Source organism: Sus scrofa, chromosome 15 (genome assembly GCF_054392235.1).
Source record: "Sus scrofa isolate SSC_HxYL_T2T_F1_AM1 chromosome 15, Sscrofa_HxYL_maternal_Yorkshire_Landrace_v2.0, whole genome shotgun sequence".
Classification (NCBI taxonomy): Eukaryota; Metazoa; Chordata; class Mammalia; order Artiodactyla; family Suidae; genus Sus; species Sus scrofa.
In genome coordinates this window covers 49,006,608-49,028,622 of record NC_139397.1, presented here as the reverse complement: position 1 = coordinate 49,028,622, position 22,015 = coordinate 49,006,608, and the positions used below count along the sequence as shown (strand labels likewise).

At 39.9% G+C, this 22,015-nt stretch overlaps 1 protein-coding gene across 2 annotated transcripts in view; it reads left to right on the top strand.

The window, feature by feature from the left end:
• Positions 1 to 22,015, top strand: part of CSMD1 (CUB and Sushi multiple domains 1) — a 1,878,204-nt gene that overhangs the window by 1,227,332 nt on the left and 628,857 nt on the right. The gene's annotated exons all lie outside the window — the stretch shown is intronic.

Sequence of the window (22,015 nt, the reverse complement as noted above, 5' to 3'; positions counted from 1 at the left end):
GTGCAGAAGCGAGAGTAGGGGCTGTGAACTCCCAGGGGAGGTCGGATGCCAGGGGAAGCATGCTCCAGACCACCTATGTGTCCCAGAACATCCCCAGGGTCAGATACCTCATCATATCCTCCCCCAGGTCTCCATGACCTGGTGGGGTGACAGGTATGTGAGCCACGTGGGCTGTGCTGATTACTTCATAGCTATCCATGTAGAAACTTCAAGTTGTACATCTTAAAGGTACACAATGTAAAGTGTCAGTCACACCTCACTAAAGCTGAGGGGCAGAGAATACAGGTGACCTGGAAAGAATCAATACAAGTTGGACAAACAGACATTTTTTTCTGGGGTTCAGTGATGGCATCCCTTCTCAGGACTGGACTGTGCTCACATACTTTATTTGCCAGCTGTATGGTAACGCCATCCAGACAAGCACATCAGTTTTCTTAACTCACTGAAAACACACTATTAAATAGCTATCTACATAACTGACATCCTTTTCATTCTCCTCAGTACATTCTTCAGAAAACTGCAATGCTTTTCCAAAATTATATACATATATGTAATTTATATATACACACATATATACACACACACACACGTATATATCCTAATTAATAACTGACTCAGGTTCAAAACCTTAACCAAGTCAAAATTAGAGGTTTTATTTGACTTAAAGTGGTCATGAAGGCCAGTGTCTCCTAGTTTCCTCAACCCAGTCGTGATCAGCCTTGGCTGTATGACTGTGACACCAGGAGCTTTGCAAAAGCACCCTGAGATTATGATTTTGTCAATTTAGGCTGAGGCCCTAAATCTGTTTTTAAGGCTTTTTCAGGCTTTAAGACTTAGTTTTTAAGGATTTTTAAAAAGTGTTTAAGGCTTTCCAGTTTATTCTAATGTGGAGCCAGAGTTAACAGAATGATAGGAGTTCCTCATTTCATCTCTTATTTTACTTAATAATTTAAAGGAATGGGAGGCACAAGAGCATGCTATGTATTTACAAGTCTATTTAATTGATACTTTCTTATAGGACACTTGGTATGGTCCCATAAACTCTATTATCTTCATTATTTTAATTTTCAGTCTTTAGAATGACTGAAAATTCCACTGATGGTGCAGTGGAAACGAATCCAACCAGGAACGATGAGGTTGTGGGTTTGATCCCTGGTCTTATTCAGTGGGTTGGGGCTCTGGCGTTGCTGTGAGCTGTGGTGTAGGTCGCAGATGCGGCTCCAATCTGGTGTTGCTGTGGCTCTGGTGTAGGCTGGCAGCTGTAGCTCTGATTAGATCCCTAGCCTAGGAACCTCCATGTGCCACGGGTGTGGTCCTAAAAAGACAAAAGACAAAAACGTAATAACAATAATAATAAAATATATTTGTTAATTCAACCTTTAATACAGAGGTACAAAATTTAGTCTTCTCAAAGTATTTTTTTTTTAATGTAAGGGTTTATTGCTAGATTCTCAATTCTTTTTTTTTTTTTTTTTTTTGTCTTTTTTTTTTTTGACATTTCTTGGGCTGCTCCCGCAGCATATGGAGGTTCCCAGGCTAGGGGCTGAATCGGAGCTGTAGCTGCCAGCCTATGCCAGAGCCACAGCAATGTGGGATCCGAGCCGCGTCTGCAACCTACACCACAGCTCCCAGCAACGCCGGATCCTTAACCCACTGAGCAAGGGCAGGGATCGAACCCGCAACCTCATGGTTCCTAGTCGGATTCGTTAACCACTGCACCACGATGGGAACTCCTCAAAGTATTTTTGAGAATGTTCTGTTTGATGTAATTTCTTTTTTGTTCAAAATAATTTTTAGGCAATTCTAAACATTGAGACCAAAATTTCTAAAATGTGTTACATTAATTAATGCCAGTGTTAACTTTAAACCTGTATTAATTGCTACCACAAGCTTAATTATATATGGTATCTAAATGATAACATTCATTTAAAATCTAGTTTAACTTGTTAACTAGAACAAAATATACATTTACAAAATCCTTATCCGATATATGTTTATTTCCATTTAATTATATTAACCTGAGATGTATTGAACATCTACTATTGGCAAAGCATTGCAACAGAGAGTTCAAGCTCACTGGGAAGAACATAAACTGCCTGGAGTACTTTAAAGTGCAGTGGGAAATAGCAGGCTTACTTACTTCTGTTGTTGTTTATTACCTGCCTTATTGGCTTGTTAGCTCTGATCTTGGAATTGGATAAGTGTGGATTCATATATAAAAGGTCAAGCTTGCCGGTTTCTTGAAGAAAAAGATAATTTAATGCCTACCATTCTCCTTCTTTTTATTTATTTTTTTGGTTTAAATGCAGTTATGTAAAAATAGTATAGCTACCATGAATTGATTGGCTATTTCCTCAATATTGTATCAATAACACATACTTTTAAGAATATATGCATTGTGTGATATTTTAAGGATATATAAATCATATCTAGCAGGTATACGATAAGCATTGGATATGGAAAAAATGATTAATAACTCACTTCAGGAGTTTATCATTTAATCAGTAGCTCTCCATGTATATCTGGGTTGGATTCCCCACTGAAAATGGAGAGAGAAACCCTATATACTACATTTCAAAAGCAGTTCTGTTAACTTCATGTTTGCCTGAAATCCTAAGTTACAAATGGATTCCAGGTTCAGAATTCTGTCTGGTCCTAGAAAATACTGCTTCTAGTCAATGGTGGCCTAGAAAAGACTCACTTTATAGAAAGAAGACAGGCACAGGTAGGTACAAAGACAGATCAACAGACAATTCTGACAGGTGGACAGAAGCAGAGTAGGCAAAAGTGTAAAATGGAGGAAAACATGCTGCGGATGAGTGTGAAGCTGGGAAGAATGTAGGAGAATCCAGCCTGAAAGGACAATTTGACAAGTTAAAAAAGTAAAAATAAAAAAATCAAGCATGCTTGGACCAAATTGAGTTATTTTGACATTTGAAGAAGATAATGATGGAAGAGCACATTTTGGCCAGAATGTGACTGATGTTATAAAGAATATGAACTGTTGTCAGTGGACACTAGGAGCTTGCTGAGAGACATCTGAGCAGGTGTGGCCTCAGAGGCTGGAGAACAGAGCCAAGCAGTCAGAGAATCAGCGTGTCATTGCCACAGGTAAATTCAACTACTGTAGGGCTCCTTGTTGTTTCTAGTAGGACTATCCATTCAGAGAATAGAAATTTGGCATAGTGTTCAGTTCCCAGTTAGAAGCTTAGAAAGTCCGTATTATTTTTTACCATGCCAGAAGGGATCTGTCTGCACTATTTGACTGCACTGAATAATTCAGGTCTTAACAAACAGTTAATCCCGAAGTCAAACCACATATCATAGATGTGCAAAAATGAAACTGCCTACTGAAAACTCTAAAGCAAACAGAAGTCTAATCACGTTTTATTTGCTGAGATACTGGGTACAAGGGGGACCACATCTGCCATGAGACGTGTACAGCACAACGATTAACTGGCAAGTCTGGATTCAACAACCTGGCCAAATAGACTCTCTTGGGATATCATCTCCTTTCTTCTTGAAATTGTGAAACCTCTTGGAAGATTGCCCCACACACCTTCCTAAACCACTGGTGTCCAGCCTTGCCATCCATAGCCTCTGAACCCCAAACCCCATTTTATTTTCATGTGATTTAGCCGCCTTCTTGATTTCCACTCTTTCCTCCCAACCCATAAGTGAAGACCCTGAATAAGATTCTGTCCTCACCCTCCACTGTGCACCTGCGAAATCCCGGCTATGCTAATGCTCAAGTTAGAACATAGGGACCATTTGCTCCTCTTTCTTTCTGGTTTCCTTTTGTGCAGTTGGGTACCACCTTCTTAAGTGCAAATTGCTGTGCTTACTCTGCCCCCCACTTCCCCATTATAGGTCATGTAATCTACATCCCAATTCCCTAAGCTTGTCTTTGCACCATCACCTCAGATGTCAATCCCTCAACTCCTACTGCTCCCCTAGCTGCACTGTCTAATTTTTCCTGCTGCAGAAAGTCTTCCTCTTCTCTCCACCTGTAAACCCTATTTATCCCTCCATGAGTACTCTGAGTGTTGCCTCCCACTTCTGAGAGCTGTAAAGTTAGCTTATTTTTCTATATCCCTCATGTAGTTCTTGACTAATATTCTCTGTTGCTGTTAATTAGTCCAAATTTGGGGTGATCAATATGGCAGCCACTGGCTACATGGGACCACTGAGCACTTAAATGTGGCTGATTCAAACAGAGATGAACTCTAAGTATGAAACACATCAGATTTCAAAGGCAATGTGGAAAAGAATTACTGTGAGACATTATACATTGAAAAGATGATGTCCTTTTGTTATTTTAAATATTTTTTAAAGTTTTTAATGTGTCTACCAGAAAACATAAATTACATATGTGGTCATATTTGTGGCCCCCACTTTTATTGGACAGTTTTGGTGTAATCATGTTAGCTTCACACAAAGACTGGAAGTGCCAAGCAAGATCAGATGAGGTGATTTCTCGGATGTTAGGTGGAATCTCACATTATTGCTCAAGGTATCCACCCCACCAACTACCTATGTCTGAAACCCTCATCCTAAAGCCCAAGTTTTGGTTTAAAATTTTGGTTTATAAAGCAAAACCTCTCTGACAAATCAAAGTATATGCTTTATTATCATTAGTTTTCCACTTGAATGAGTCTTTTCAGCTCCTTCCTTGGAACCGAACAAAAGATAGCGATCATACAAAATTTCCCAGTGATTGAGAGAGAGGGAATTACACTATGAAAAACAAGAGTGAACAAATGTGGAATTTCTTTTTTAGTTCACAAATTTGCCTGGAACTAGCCTTTGATAGCCTGACTAAAATCTAAATGCAAGCTCCCAAGAGGCCTCTATGCTATCAGTAGATGGGCGAGAACTATATCTTCCTCTGTTTCCTGTCTTTAGTGTCCAGGACAAGGACCAACAAAAGGTTTCAGACTTCATAGTGATGATAAAAATGAAGGGGCCCATACCACGCCTGAATGGATCACCTTCTTATTACGACATTAGTGAGGGAGCTAAATCAGCTTGTGAGCCCCACAAATTAAATCCTGACTGCATAGTTGGTGATATCATGATTATTAGTTTTATTAGCATAATACATTTATTTTTAAAAACTTCCTAGTTATATATTTCTTGGAAAACTCCACTTGGATTACAATTTTCTTAATTTACAAAAACTCACACATCCTGGATATGAAGTAAGCCCTCTACTGAAATAATTAAAATTATTATTTCAAACTTTTGAAAAAGCAGTGACTATGGAGAAACAAAATAATATAAATTTTAAATTTAAATTCAGTGAAATTAATACTTTTGTGGCATTTTCACTCTGTGAAAAAGGAGCATTTTGCTGGGAGTTCCCGTCGTGGTGCAATGGTGAACGAATCCGACTAGGAACCATTAGGTTTGGGTTCGATCCCTGGTCTTGCTCAGTGGGTTAAGGATCCGGCATTGCCGTGAGCTGCGGTGTAGGTTGCAGACGTGGCTTGGATCACGTGTTGCTGTGGCTCTGGCGTAGGCCGGTGGCTACAGCTCTGATTAGACCCCTATCCTGGGAATCTCCATGTGCCCTGGGAGCGGCCTTAGAAAAGCCCCCCCCCCCAAAAAAAGGAGCATTTGCAAGTGGGTCTATTTTTTTTTTTCTTTTTCTTTTCTTTTCTTTCTTTTTTTTTTTTTTTTTTTTTTTTTACAAATTCCTTTGTATTTCATTGGTTCATTCAATAACACCAGAAGAGTCCAAGAGAATTTTAATTCAAGTATACTGAAGATAAAAATAGGAGTCTGGCATTATTTTTCCTCTAGTTTTTAAAGAAAATGCCATTCTTGCTTAAAGACTTCAGTAAACATTGTATACCTCTTAAAGTTCTTCAACTTACCCGCTTCTTTGAATTGCCACTAATGTAAAAAGTTTGCCTTACTTATTGCTAAAAAAATGAAAAACAAATTTAACATGAAATCTCATTATATCTGAACTGGTTGTGAAATCTACTGCCATTGTCTTGATAAGTATGGGTCAATGACTTAACAGTACTTATCACACCCTTCAGAAGCCATTCAGCATTCCTCTCTCAACTCCTTTCTATGAGTTGCAATTTTCTTTGCCCAAGAAATTATTTTTTTCAAAGCCTTTTTTTATGAAATAAAGTTTTAACTCAGATGATTCCTTAGGGATTCCTCTTTCGGTTTTATTTCATTAGCTAATTTTAATCTGATTAGTGCTAGGCAGGAGACATACTTTTGCATGTTCATATAATTTTCTTAAGAACAGGTACTCAAGGAATGAGTAGATGTGTCCTTTTGTACATTTTGACTAGTTAGAGTTTAAATGTAAATGACAGATATTAAAAATTTAAAAAAAAACCCACACAACTTATTGTAAGTTCTTAAAAATCTCATTCTTTCTGGCTATGCTAAAGAACCCATACTATCTTCCTTGTTGCTCTAGGAATTGAATCATGTTTTATAGATAATGAATAGCAAGTTTATTCATAGCAAATTTAAAGTCATGCTTCAAATTTAGCTCTGGGAAAACACATCTATAATAAATCCTATTTCAAACAACTTCAATAAAAACTACTTCTATGCAATAAACACGAAGCCTTCTTCCTATTCCATTAGGTGAGCTTTACACTTTATTACATTGAATACAAGATGAACATGTTTTTACATTTTAATATCTCCAGCAGGAGGATGGATGGTTTATTTGGTAGTGTTTTTGTCTTGGTCTTTTCCTAATGGTGTATAAGATAATTCTGCATACTACAGTTGGTGTTGTCTGCAATCTGATAGAATACTCTAACGGTACTTGCTCATCTGGTTTTACTTAGGCATTTCTCTTTTCCTAGGTGTTAAGATTGTCTCTTGATATTGCTTTGCCTCATTTCCTGCCCACCTTTCCATCTCAGGGCACTGTGCACATGCAGAGTTCTAGAACCTTCTCCCACCTCTGCATGAGCTTTTCCTGAAGTGAAGAGCAAAGACAATAAGAAGAAAGGAAAAGAAGAAATATTGGGGTCTTGGGGGAGTTAAAATTTATATTAATCGAATTTGTGAAAACAGTATAAACAAAATATCTAAAATTAATACCACACAGTACAGTACAACCTGACCACATAGGAGATTAAACATGAATGGATTTAACTAAGGGCTGCAAGTAATCAGTAAATGCATTCACTTTGAAGGACTTAAAAGTGTTAACTGACAGAGAGCTGCATTTTCAGACTGAATGGGCATTTCTAAAGGCAATCTGAGAACTTGGCCACCATAATTTTAAGAGGATAAGGTGAGAATGTCCAGAGAGAAGACTGTGAGGGAAAGGGGATGGCATTCCTTGCAGATCCAGCATGCATCAAATACTTTATAAATATTTTTGTTTGTTTTAAGGAATTTTTTATATTCTTCAATGAATTTATTACATTTATAGTTGCACAATGATCATCACAACCCAATTTTATAGCATTTCCATCCCAAAGCCCCAGCGCATTCCCCCCCATCCAACCTGTCCCATTTGGAAACCATAAGTTTTTCAAAGTCTTTTGTAAAACTGAAAACTGGAAAGATTTGGTCATCACAATGGTGGGGAAGGAAACCTAAGCCTCCAACCCCCTCAAAGACCAGCAATTAAGCCACTACTCCTGAACAAAAATAGCTGGGAGTCTACTTCAGAAGCTGCAGCAGCACAGTGGCCCCAAATCTCTGAGAATAACTCCACATACAGGGTAGGAGGGAGGTCTGTCTTACTTACATCGTCCCCTCCCCAAGGCTGGCACTGCTTGGTGTGAAGAAGGAGCTCCCCCCCAAAAAGGCTCCTCTAAGACAAAGGAGAGCAAGGAGCACCACCAGCTTTCCCAGCCGCTGAGGACACCACACGAAGGACCCACAGTGGTTCCATCCCACCCCAAGGAAACCAAGAGCCAGCAGATCCACATCCACAGTGATCTCTCTGCAGCATTCACCTCCAAGGGCACCTGGGATTGCCTACAGACTCCAACTATGTGAGTCCCAGCCCTCTTTTCCAACTGCTGTCATGAGGACCCCAGGCCCAGCGCCCAGTGTAAACACCAGGAACATGCCTGTAGCTGGCCCTGGCCATGGGCCTCAGCCCTCACCACCACACATGTGTGCCCACGTTTGGCTCCTGCCACCATACGTGCTCTTACAGGCAGTCCCTGCAATCACGTGCATGTACACCACCAGTCACCACACACCCCTGCCGCAGTCCCTTCCTGCTGGACCCAGAGGTGCTGCCAAGGACCCCAATAGCTCTCATAGCCATTGCAGATGTCCTGAAACTCTTGACGCCAAAGACCACAGGGTTGGTGATTTCATAGACCACAGTTATTTGCTATAGGTATTAGCTTCAAGTATGATTTCAACCCAAGTTTGAAAGAAATTAAATTCATGATAGCCACCATGCATATTTTATGAAAATAATATAGACTTATAGTTATGCAAGCCCAGGCCTTGTGTGTATACATTATAAGAGGTATTGGAATATGCATAATACATGTAAAATCACCTAGTACTGTTCTCTGCTTGCTAATGCGGTATTTATTTTTCCTCTGGGGGATCTTTCTATTTTTTAAATTATTTTAGAGCAGTCATAGGTTCACAGCAATATTAAGCAGAAGGTACAGAGATTCCCATGTAACCCTGCAGCTACACCAACACAGCCTCCCCCATCATCAACATCCCCACCAGATGTTCCATTTGTTACAACTGATGAGCTTACATTGACACAACACCATCACCCAAAGTCCATAGCTTACAATAGTGTGCACTCTTGGTGTTTTACATTCTTTGGGTTTGGACAAATATGTAATGATCTGTCCATTATTATGGTATCATACAGAGTATTTTCACTGCCCTAAAAAATCCTCTGTCCTCTCCTGTTTTTTAAACTTTGTAAAATCCACTTCTTTGAATTTATTTCTATATATATATTGAACTTGGAGAACCAAAGAGGCTGTTTTCTCACACATATCTACTAAACATATTTAATGAATGAGTGTGTATGTTATAGGCTATATCTATATATATCTACATATATATAATGACTATGTAAAGATACTATAGTCATCACTTACTTTAATGTTAGAAACATGTAAACACCAGCAAGGGAGATACAGTTCACTTCCACTTCATTTGTTTGTCACAGTTTTCTTCTGTAATCTCTTGTAGGTAATTTAATTGTTTCTTATAGAAATTTCCCTTGACAGTCATCTACCTAGAGTGTTACAAAGAAACAAGAGTTCAAGGAAATTGTCACTTTGCAAAGATTAACTAAAGGCTTGCTGAACATGAAATGGATGATGTTGCTGTAACTTTAAAGACTACCATCCTGGATATTTTTTTTCCTCCTTTGATTTCAAATGATCTCATGCAAATAGAAGAGCTGGAGTGAATGCTGGCAGAGAATCTTTAATTAAATATCACTGCCTAAATTTGGAAGCTGGAGACCTGAAGAGGAGAAGCTGTAATCGATTTTCCTGGGCAGCATAGAGAGATTGTCGGGCATCCAAAGTAGCTTAAAGACAGCTTAGTAACTGAGAGGGTGCTTTGTGTTGGCAGAGTTTTGAATTGACTTAAGAGGAAATGTACTACCCTCCACAAGGAGGTTGGTAAAAAGAAACCAGTAACAGGGTAAGTAAAAGGCGTCAGAATCAATAAAGGGAGTTGGCAACAGGCTGAACAGAACGATACCATTTAAGAATTTATTTTAGTACAATCCTTTCATTCTAAAACAATTTCAACCTCGTGGCTTCTTTAAAAGTTCTATAAATTAAAAGGTGAAAAATCTCCACAAGCAATGAGCTTCAGAAGGTCAAATTGGGAAAATTAGGTTCATATTATACTGACACATTTTTCTCTTGAAAGAAACACCGTGCCCGTCTAGCTTAGCATGATAAATCTATGGGTCACTACTACTAATGGGCTTAGCACCAGAGAGAGAAAATGATTTCTCTATACAGCCATTGTCTGCATGAGGACCACAGCACATGAGGTAAAGGAAATGCAGTTTTTATAAAGCAAAAGTTCTTGTTCTCATCCCACGTGAGGTCAAAATGCAGTATGTGACAACTGTAGTTCCATGATTATTTTGTATAAAGTAACACAGACCATCCGTTCAGTGAATGCTTTACAACACAGCAAGCTCTAGACAATCGAGCTGAGCACCCAGTGCCTGTGAATCAGGTCCTGGAAGAGCCCATCTGGGTGATGATCCACCCAGAGAGCAAACACCCTGATGGGGTTCATTCTGTTCTATATGCAGGAACTGGGTTGTCCAAGTGCTTATGTAGACATGGAGCTCTCACTGCTGTCACATGAAACAGCCTAGTCACAGGATTGCCTCCTGGCAGGTGAGGGGCTGGGAGGTAAGGTCAAGTGGAGGAATTTGCTCAAAGTCACTGCTAAGTGCTAGCAGGGAGCTGGAGCAGCCAAAGTAGTGACTGTGCCTGTACCCACGGCCGCACTTGGGAGCAGCAGGGCCACGGATGCTACAAGATTTGGGGGCAGGAGGAGGGTCCTCTGCCAGATTTGCAGCAGGTGGTCTGCATATGACAGGACCCAGGCGCTACGCAGGTGGTTGGATAAGAATCAGACACAGAGGACATGAAATGCTACCCAGACCTTATGAATGAAGGTGTCTACAGTATGGCTTTCAACTGCTACATAATAGTCTGTTGTTTGAATAAGGTATTATTTATTCACCCATTCCCTTCACTGAGGAATGGTCCCAATTTTTTTTCCTCAAAATGCTGGCTGAAAAGCAGGTTGTGTTAATACACATAGAGTCTGATGCATTAAAGGTAAACCATTCCAACTGGTTATTTCTATGAATATACACAGATGCAATGACATGAGAAGGTTGGTGTATTAAAATGACTTACCATCTATGAAATGCATACAACACGCATGACACATACAGTTTGTATTGCTGAACTATTTTCACACTCATTTTAGAGCAGTTCTTTGTATTTCTCCCCTCTCTTTATTTTTAACCCCCAAATACCATTCCCACTGGAAACCTATGTATTTCACCCATTTACTTGTCCATTACTTTTCTTATGCCTTGGAAGGGAAGCTATAGGAAGACATATATTTTTGTCTATATTTCCATTCTATATTTCCAAGACTTAGAACAATGTCGGACCTAGAATAAGCAATCAGTATGAGTAGTGATAGAAAATGTCACTATAAGTAATTGGCAAGAGTAGCAGGGAGCTTGCCTTTTCTGTGTAATTATATCACAAAGGATAACTATGTGCCAGTCCTTTCTCTAAATGCTCTCTGTCATCTACGTATTTAATGCTGACAGCAAGCCTGGCCATAAGGGGCCCCAAGTCTGAGCTGTGTGGACATAGGACCAGAATGTTAAAGCCTGCCTTGGAGAGATGTAAATAAGTTAGGAAGTCAGGAACTGAAGGAGTCCATTCTGACTCACATGAAAGAAGGAGGGAAAGAATTATCTGTGATTTTAAAAATGCAGAACTTGTTTTTACTACATAGCTTGACAGAATCACAAACTTCTGCACCCAGGAACATGCTCATATTGACACAGATGCTGACTTTTAAAACAAAATAGTTTTATATTTGTCAGGGTTCTTCAGAGAAATAGAACCAAAGGAGGTAGCTGATAGACAGGTAGATAGATGGATAGACAGATAACAGGAATTGACTCACATGATTTGGAACCCAAGAATCCCTAATCTGCCATCTGTGGGCTGAGGGACCAGGAAAAGCAGGGTGTCCAGAAGCCCAGGAACCAGGAGTGTCTGAGGGCAGGAGGAAATGGACAAAGTCGCTGGAGCAGACACAGCTGACTGGCCTGGCCTCCACCTTTGTTCTGCTCAAACCCCAGACAGACTGGCTGCTGCCCACACTCATCATGGAGGGAATGTTCCTCATTCTACCCATTCAGATGTTGATCTCTTTCAAAAACAGCCTCACAAATACATTCAGAAATAATGTGTTATCAACTATCTGAGCATCCCTCAGCCCAGTCAGGTTGACACATATGTGTTTTCTAGATGGTTCTAGAATCAGATTCCAAGATGACTGATTCAGAGTCAGTATTAACAGAATCTTTTTTTTTTAAATGCTCCCAAGTTACTTCCAGCATATCAGTCAAGCATGGGATCCTTGTTAAGTGATGTCCCTCAATACTGTAATCAGGCAAGAAGGTATCAAGGAAGCACTGGGATGTGTCAGTTAACACGTGCCCCATCTACAGGAACTCTGGCCTGTGGCTGTGTGACTGAAGGGATGCCCTGATCCCTTCAGGGCATCTGCAGGGCCATAGCTGCTACTTATTTCCTCATGTCCTTGCGCATCCATATCCACACCATCTATTTGAAGATGGGAACACAGTTTCCCTCCTTCCCCATACACACACCACTGGGGAGTGAGTGCTGCTCCTCGAACAAAAACAGAGTTTATTCTGCAGTGTTCAGCAAAGCAGTTGAAGAGTTACACCTCTAACCGGAAAGGTAAAATTGCCTAATATTGTCCTATTGTTATTGTAGCACAGCTGCTTTAGACATATTTTCATGGTGGACACCAGGGGCAATGTATCTTTGTAATCACTGCCTCCCCAGCCCCATCGTAGTGGCTGGGGGATGTGGTCAGAGAAGAAACACCTGCAGAGGTACACCGGTTACCATAGAAAACACATTTAAATTGAGCAGCATCACCAGTGTTTCTAGTTGGAGGCAAAGCCATTCTTATATTATGTTTCCAAGCACCTTCATCCACCAGTTGAGCACCAGTAATACAGTGAGTAAGATTAATATGGCAGCTATGATGCATATACACTGGGGAAAGGCTAGGAGATGAGATACAGAATTGTGGGCTGAACCTGAGGTTAAAGGCTCTGGTTCCCATCATTAGGGTAGCCTTCTGATTATATGCCTCAGTTAAGTGGTTTAAGCAGTTTATCACTAGTGTGATAATCCTAAATAACAAGGTATCTCTATTAAATATTAAGTACACTGCAACTCATAAATTCACTTTAAATGCCTTCATATTTTTAAAGAGCCTGTAGGTTTTTCTGAGCTTCTTCACTACCACATGCATGTATTTCTATATAGATACACACACATGCTCATGACTCACACACCAAATCAAAAATGTATTTAAAAAAATTCCCTACTCTCTAAACTAGATTGTGACTAAAAACATAAATTCTATTATCTGATATATTTCTCAGTTTATAATAAATTTTCAAATAACTTTGGATCACTTTACAAACACCTGAAATGACACAAGGTAGAACTGATTATATGGCATCTCTTACCATCCCCAGGGCTCAGACTTTCACCCTAATAGTTAAGCGTTTATCTTCTCAGTTTTCATTCCTGAAGGTTCAGTCCATCCGGGAGGTTTTTTGTCTTTTCTTTCTGTCTTTTAAAAAAATTAATTGAGGACTTAACTTTGCTCCAATAAGCAAAACTAGAAAGATGAGAGTCTCTGAAACACAGATTGCTGGAGCATAACATCTACATCCTTTATGGAATAATCTGAGAAGCTCTGCTGATATTCAGCAAATATTTTCCACTGATCACTATTGGGTTTATGGTTCTCTTTGTTATCTTGGTTAAATTGATATCCTGAGAAATGATTTGGTCCAATAGAACTTGTTTGTTTGTAATTTTGTTGAAAGATACAAGCTAAAATTAAAAAAGTCCTTGGAAAGACAGCTCATCCCCTTATTGATGGTGGAACCAGCTTCTGTGAAGGTTAAATGGCTTGCTCAAGGTTATTGCTAGCAGAAAGTTTTTAAGCTCTCCCACAGAGTGCAGTGTCCTACCAAGTTTTGCCCTGCAAGGTTGCCCTGGGCAAAACTGCTAAATTGATAGATTAGTCTTCTCCTAGTGCTCTGGTTCCCAAGGCAACCACTTGGGTGGTCCCAACTCAGAGCTCCCCTGGGGCTCCCACCAGGAGCTCATGCCTCCCTGGCCCTCTTTCCCTGATGGTATCCATTTTTGTTAAGTTTTTCTGGTCCTCAAATGGAAATTCACCCAACAAGTTTAAGAAAAAGAGGGTTCCATGTGAACTGGTACAGTTTATCTGAAATAAATTAAGAGACCAGACATCAGCCCCTCCCATAATATTGCTACGGCTCTTTAACCATCTGCCAAGTTCATTAGACATGAGGGTACAGAGTCTGTCTCTGGGTTTCAAGCCTCAGCTCTTCCACAGTGGAGCTGAATACATCTGGACAAATCCTCTAATGCAGCTCTAAGCCTTAGTTTTTCACTTATAAAACAGAGATAGCAATGGAAACCTACTCCCAGGTTGTAAGAAATAAATGAAATAATAGTGATAAATAAATGAAAGCTTGCATGTACAAAATATAAACACTCTTGTCGTCATTGTTATTACTAGCAATTGCTTATTCAATCTCTCTGCGGGATGTGTAAATCCTGTGCTTCATAACTGCTACTCATTCATACTTTCGGCTTCCTCCACTTTTGCTGGCCTGGTGCTATTGATGCTAACTCCAGTTCCTCTAAATGCATCTGTAAGCTTTAGCTCTTCTTTGGAAAGTTTGCACCTTTAAGAAGCTGGAATCACATCTTAACCCAGCCATCCTATTACATTGGCTCAAGTGCTTACTCCTGATTTATTTACCTGTAGGTTTCAGTTTTCTTAGTAGAGACTATAGCTGGAAGGTGTTTTATTAATATATACACTAGAGAAGCCTGAATTCTTACCAAGACACTCAACATTCCTTGCTATGCTAGACTGCATTTCCACTGAAATTGACTATTTCTCCATCTCCTTCCTTCAAAGGCTGGGATTTTGCATGTGGAAATAAATCTATAAATAGAGAATATAGGCCTGTGGGGCCAGAGGCTGGCGAGCTCAGTGGGAAGGTATGGAAACTGCTTAAGAGGCATAATGGGTTTTACTTGGAACAGATGGAAAGGTTTTAGAACTGGACAGAGATGGTGATTGACAACACTGTGAATGTAATAAATGCCATTGAACCATTCAGTTCTAAATGCTTACGTTTTTGTTATGTGAATGTCACTAGATACTCTTTTTAATCTATAATATTACAAGAGGACTAGAAAGACCTTCTCATAGTGTCTCCTGCAAGGGAAAACTACTCTTCTTCCAAGGGAAGATGCATGAGAGCTGGTGGAGGCTGTGATAAGTATAGTTCCACTTATGTCCTCTTAGATTCTATGACTGAGCCTGTGAATAAGACTGACATAAAACCAACTAATAGGAGAAAAGTGCATGAATTTTACTTCATACTTTTACCTGAATATGGGAGGCTTCTTAGGAAAAATGAAGGCCTTAAAAAACTGTTGGAGCCAAGAAATATATACACTTTTTAAACAAAGAACAATAAATGTGTCAACGGACAAGACAAAGGCGAAGGGAGTTAAGACTGTAAATTATAGCAGAGTGATGGAAACATACCAGAAAACAAATGGGAGATGCAGACACCCCACCCCAGGCCACCCACTGGTGACAAGACTATTCTCTCCTCTGGGTGCAGCAAGGGCAGCCTTCTCATCGGAAGTTTCATGACCTGCTTTCAGGTAGGAAGAGGAACGGCGGGCAGCCCTTCCTGCAGCTGTAGCTGCAGTTTCTCAAGTGTCTTCACTGCAAAATAATCAATATGCCAAAGTAGAATATTGTGGGTGGCACATTCTGAATCCCTTCATCCACAAAACATCTGTCATGGAAGCCAGCTTGATCTGGCCTTTCCTACAGGCCAGGTGCCTTGAGGAGTGCTTTCTTGCAGGTAGAAGCCACTGTTGGTGCCCACAGACAACCCAACCTGATGCTTCTGCATTTCCTACAGCCAAGGCCAGCCCAAGCCAGTAGTTTCTGGGCTGAACCTCCCCCCACCACCCCCCTGCTTCTCTGCCTGAGGAACTCTTGCTCTGGGAGTTTGTTCAGCACAGAGCAGCCAGTCATGCTGGGCGTGAAATGCACCCCCAGCCAAGGAGAGGAAGGCATTTGTAGGTAAATCTCTCCACCTTTATCCCCTCAGAGGTTTGTTCTATGTGGCTCCCTAGAAGGAACCCCATGGATTCAGGCCCAGGGACCCAAAGCCGAATCTCACTCATCAGTGAATATTTCCTCCTTCCACCTCTGCATCCCTAAGACCATCCTTGGTAAATGGAAAGCACCTGAGTTTTTGTTTCAGTGTCAACTTTTGACCAAACAAAATGAAGTGAGGAGTTCCTGTCATGGCTCAGTGGTTAACGAGCCTGACTAGTATCCATGAGGATGTGGGTTCAATGTGTGGCCTCGCTCAGTCGGTTAAGGATCCAGCATTGCCATGACCTGTGGTGTAGTGTAGGTCACAGATTCGGCTCAGATCCCATGTTGCTGTGGCTGTGGTATAGGCTGGCAGCTGTAGCTCTGATTCGACTCCTAGCCTGGGAACCTCCATATGCCATGGGTGCAACTCTAAAAAGACCAAAAAAAAAAAAAAAAAAAAAAATGAAGTGAATGCATTAGCTCACATAGTCCTGAAGTCTTTTGAGGTTGATGCAAATATTATACCTTTTTGCATTAGAATACTGAGAGTAATGAAGTTTAAGTGATTTGCCCAAGGACCTACAGTTATTAAGTGACGAACCCAGATTTAATATTGATCTGTGTAACTCCCAAGCTCATATTCATAAGCCCAACACTGTATTTTATATAATTAAATCGGTTGTAACACTAGGCTGGCTGGGAGAAAGAATATCACTGCTTCCTAGCCGCTAATGAAATAATGACCCTGGATAACGATCACTAGTAGCTCCTGAAATCACAGAAAGACAAACCACACCTGGCGAGCTTCCTGTTAGAAATACCAAACATACCTATGAAGAATCACTGACAGAAAATTAAACCTGACTCTTATTGAGGCTTTATCTGACTGACAGTATATGACAAAGAACAGAGGATACAAAACACCTTCCCAGTAATATGATTAGTAAAATCTACCAGCTGGAATCTCTACTAAACACAGCACATTGTGTTCAATAAATAAACTGTAGAGTGGTTGGGGCAGGGAAGAAAATTCAAAGAGAAACCATAGAATTTCCCAAAGACTTCAGAGACGCTTCAACCTGGTACAACATCAACATCTTATTTGATCCTACATATATAAGTAAATTGATTTTTTAAATGAAATAATTAGGGAAACTTGAATCCTGACTATATCTGATAATAGCAAGGGAATAGTGTACGTTTTCATACAATAATGGTATTATGGTCATTCATTTTAAAAGGTATTTTAATCTTTTAGAGATATATACTGAAATATTTATGGACCTGTGAATTTATGGTCTGGGGTTTGCTTCGAAACAACCTGGGTAGGGAGAGAAGTTTGTACAGCTATAGATTAAAAAATAATAATACATCATAGCTGTGAGTTAGTAATTGTAGTTAAGTGATGAGAATATGTCAATTCTGCACACTTTTATCTGTAATTTTGTCAATGCTTGAAGTAAGTTTTTTCATACTAAAAAGGTAAAGAACACAATGACCATTAGCAAGAAATGAGATCTTGAGGCAGTAAATTATTCTACCTCTTATGGCTAAACGCATTTTCTCTTGTCAACTCTAACATACTTTTTCTTAACATCTGGCCTAAGATAAATTGTGTTGTGTTTGAACATGTCACAGTATTGCATTAAGAGCTTCATCTGTGAGTGAGCTTCTGGCTGCTTCTATCAACCTGGAACAGTGACCATTTCTAGGTCCTTAAAAGGGAATAAGCAGAGTGTCCTTGGTAAGGATAGTAAATGGCAGGAAGGTCAATCCCTTAGAAGGAAATCTCTACCTGGAGAGGGGAAGGTAGAAGGCTGCAGTTGAAGGTACTAAGAGCATGAAGTGTAAAACCTTCACTGGTGCTGCAAACTATCAAGTATAATCAATTCCTACCATTAACACATGGCCAGAATGGACATGAGTCAACTGAGGGAGAACAGGTCTGGGCAGCCATCATGGGTGGAATTCTTTGCTCTGAGCACCCAGAACTTTGTTTGGTCCATGCTCAGTGGGGATTGTGCCCAGTGCCACTGGATCCCATGAACTGAATTGCCTTGGTACCTAAGGAGAAACTGGGATGCTCATTATTAGCTGCAAGGAGAAGTGACTGAGTCAGGGACAGTGACTGCGAGGAGTTCTCATGGCCCAGACGGTTTCTCTCTGTCATCTAACCTCATGGGTAGATAGCCAAAAATATCAGAAGGAAGCCACATTATCCACTTATTAGCTGGAATCACTATTCAGGGAATGGAAGTATGGAAGCCATCGTGGTGACCATAGCATCTCCTTCTGAATAAAACCCTTTGCAAATGGGAAAGTGTCTGGTGGACAAAGGAAGAACCAAAGCTGGAGGATGAGAGGGATGCAATGCTTCTGGCCTCAGGCTAGAAACAATGAAGCCCCTGGCACAAAAGCCCCTCTCCTCTGAGCTTTGATGGAAGAAGTGACCCAAGATCTGGGGAAGAGGGATTTAGGTAAGTGTGTCTTGTCTTCCGAGGCACCCCTGTGTCTCACCCATCTTCTGCACTAAGATATATTAATAAATTCAAACAGTTATCATGTAGCCTTTCCATCCTGCTGTGGGCTTCTCTCTGTCAAGTCTTGTTTTTGGTGCTGATATTACAGTATGCTCTGCAGGGGAATAACCCATTGCCCCATTTCAAAGTGCATGAGGGTCATTTTCTCTAGCTTTAGACATTATTTCTGTTTTTAAAGTGAGGATAACCAGGCCTAAGAACTCATTAAGGATAACTGGTCTTAGGGCTAGTGTGTGGTAGTACAACTAGATTTGAAAGGTCCTGCTCTGAAGCCCAGCAGAAAACATCACCTCCTTCCATGGGGTACATATGCCAGCAGGTTAAAACATTCCCCTAGAAAATACTTACTCAGTCATGTTAGAAAGACAGGGAAGGAGTACCTTGATAGCCAGAAATGGCTTTAAGACAGCAGCTACATCTGGAATGCAGTAATCTTCTCATAAGGGAGTTTGCCAAAGAGCCAACATTAATTTTCCAAAAGTTATCCAAGTTAGCTCTCAAATTGAACTTCTTTGACTTAGATTCCTTGCAGAGATAATATGACCAGATCTTGGATTAGAGGTTTTGCTGGCTGATGTGGAAATCTCACCTGGAAAACAGGGGCAATATTCCACTACAGCACCATGTGGCATCTTGCATGAGTTATTTTAAAATCATTGATTTGCAAATGGCATTATTTTGTTCTTTTTTATGGCTGAGTAGTATTGCATTGTGTATATATACCACATCTTCCTAATCCAATCATCTCTCAGTGGACATTTGGGTTGTTTCCATGTCTTGGCTATTGCGACTAGAGCTGCAATGAACATGGGGGTGCATGTGTCTTTTTTAAAGAAAGTTTTGTCCAGATATATGCCTAAGAGTGGGATCGCTGGGTCATACGGTAGTTCTGTGTATCATTTTCTAAGGTACATCCATTCTGTTCTACATAGTGGTTGTACCAGCTTACATTCCCACCAACAGTGCAGGAGGGTTCCCTTGTCTCCTCACCCCCTCCAGCATTTGTTATTTGTAGACTTAGTTTTTTGTTTTTTGTTTTTTTTTGGGTTTTTTTTGTCTTTTTGCCATTTCTTGGGCTGCTCCTGCGGCATATGGAGTTTCCCAGGCTAGGGGTCTAATCGGAGCTGTAGCTGCAAGCCTATGCCAGAGCCACAGCAATGCAGGATCCAAGCTGCGTCTGCGACCTACACCACAGCTCACGGCAAAGCCGAATCATTAACCCACTGAGCAAGGGCAGGGATCTAACTCGCAACCTCATGGTTCCTAGTCGGATTCGTTAACCACTGCACCATGACAGGACCTCCTGTAGACATATTAATGATGGCCATTCTGACTGGTGTGAACTGGTATTTCATGGTAGTTTTGATTTGCATTTCTCTAATAACGAGGGATGTTGAGCATTGTTTCAAGTGCTTGTTGGCCATCTGTATATCCTCCTTGGAGAAATATCTGTTCAGGTCTTTTGCCCACTTTTCCATTGGGTTGTTGGCTTGTTTGCTGTTGAGTTGTATAAGTTGTTTGTATATTTTAGAGATTAAGACCTTGTCCGTTGCATCATTTGAAAGTATTTTCTCCCATTTTATAAGTTGTCTTTTTGTTCTTTTTATGTTTTCCTTTGCTTTTCAAAAACTTGTCAGTTTGATTAAGTCCCATTGATTTATTTTTGCTTTTATTTCTGTTGCTTTGGGAGACTGACCTGACAAAAAACATTTGTGAGGTTGATGTCAGAGAATGTTTTGCCTATGTTCTCTTCCAGGAGTTTCATGGTGACTTGTCTTATATTTAAGTCTTTAAGCCATTTAGAGTTTATTTTCATGCATGGTGTGAGGGTGTGTTCTACTTTCACTGATTTACATGCAGCTGTCCAGGTTTCCCAGCACCACTTTCTGAAAAGACTGCCTTTTCCCATTGCATGTTCTTGACTCCTTTGTCAAAGATTAATTGAGCATAGGTGTCTGGATTTATTTCTGGGTTCTCTATTGTGTCTGTATGTCTGCTTTGGTACCAGTACCACACTGTCTTGATGACTGTGGCTTTGTAACATTGCCTGAAATCTGAGAGAGTTATGCCTTCTGCTTGGTTTTTGTTCCTCAGAATTGCTTTGGCAATTCTGGGTCATTTGTGGTTTCATATAAATTCTTGGATTGTTTGTTCTAGTTCTGTGAAAAATGTCATGGGTAATTTGATAGGAATTGCAATGAATCTGTAGATTGCTTTGGATAGTATGGCCATTTTTACAACATTAATTTTTCCAACCCAGGAGCATGGAATATCTTTCCATTTCTTTACATCTTCTTTAATTTCCTTGATTAATGTTTTATAGTTCTCAGCATATAAGTCCTTTACATCATTGGTCAGATGTATTTCCAGGTATTTGATTTTTTGGGATGCAATTTTAAAAGGTATTGTATTTTTGTGTTCATTTTCTAATATTTCATTGTTAGCATACAGAAATGCAACTGATTTCTGAATGTTAATCTTATATCCTGCTACTTTGCTGAATTTGTTGATCAATTCAAGAAGTTTTTGGGTTGGGTCCTTAGGGTTTTCTATATATAGTATCATGTCGTCTGCATACAGTGACTGTTTTACCTCTTCTCTTCCTATTTGGATACTTTCTATTTCTTTTGTTTGATTGCTGTGGCTAGGACTTCCAGTACTATGTTGAATAACAGTGGTGAGAGTGGGCATCCCTGTCTTGTTCTAGATTTTAGTGGGAAGGCTTTCAGATTTTCTCCATTGAGTATTATATTTGCTGTGGGTTTGTCATAAATGGCTTTGATTATGTTAAGGTATGTTCCCTCTATAGCCACTTTGGTAAGAATTTTGATCATGAATGGATGTTGGACTTTGTCAAATGCTTTTTCTACATCTATTGAGATGATCATGTGGTTTTTGACTTTTCTTTTGTTAATGTAGTATATGACGTTGATTGATTTGTGTATGTTGAACCATCCTTGTGAACCTGGAATAAATCCCACATAGTCGTAGTGTGTGATCTTTTTCATATGTTGTTGGATTTGGTTGGCTAAAATTTTGTTGAGAATTTTTGCATCTACATTCATCAAAGATATTGGCCTATAGTTTTCTTTTTTGGTGGTATCTTTGTCTGGTTTTGGAATTAAGGTGATGGTGGCATCATAGAATGTCTTTCTTCTTCAAACTTTTGAAAAATTTTAAGGAGGATGGGCATAAGTACCTCTTTGTATGTTTGGTAGAATTCACCTGTGAAGCCATCTGGTCCTGGACTTTTCTTTGTAGGGAGTGTTTTTATGACATATTCAATTTCATTTCTCATGATCAGTCTCTTCAGTTTGTCTATTTCATATTGATTCAGTTTTGGCAGACTGTTAAATCTCTAGAAAGTTGTCCACTTCTTCTAGGCTGTCAAATTTGTTAGCATACAACTGTTCATAGCATTCTCTCATGATTTTTTGTATTTCTGTAGTATCAGCTGTGACTTC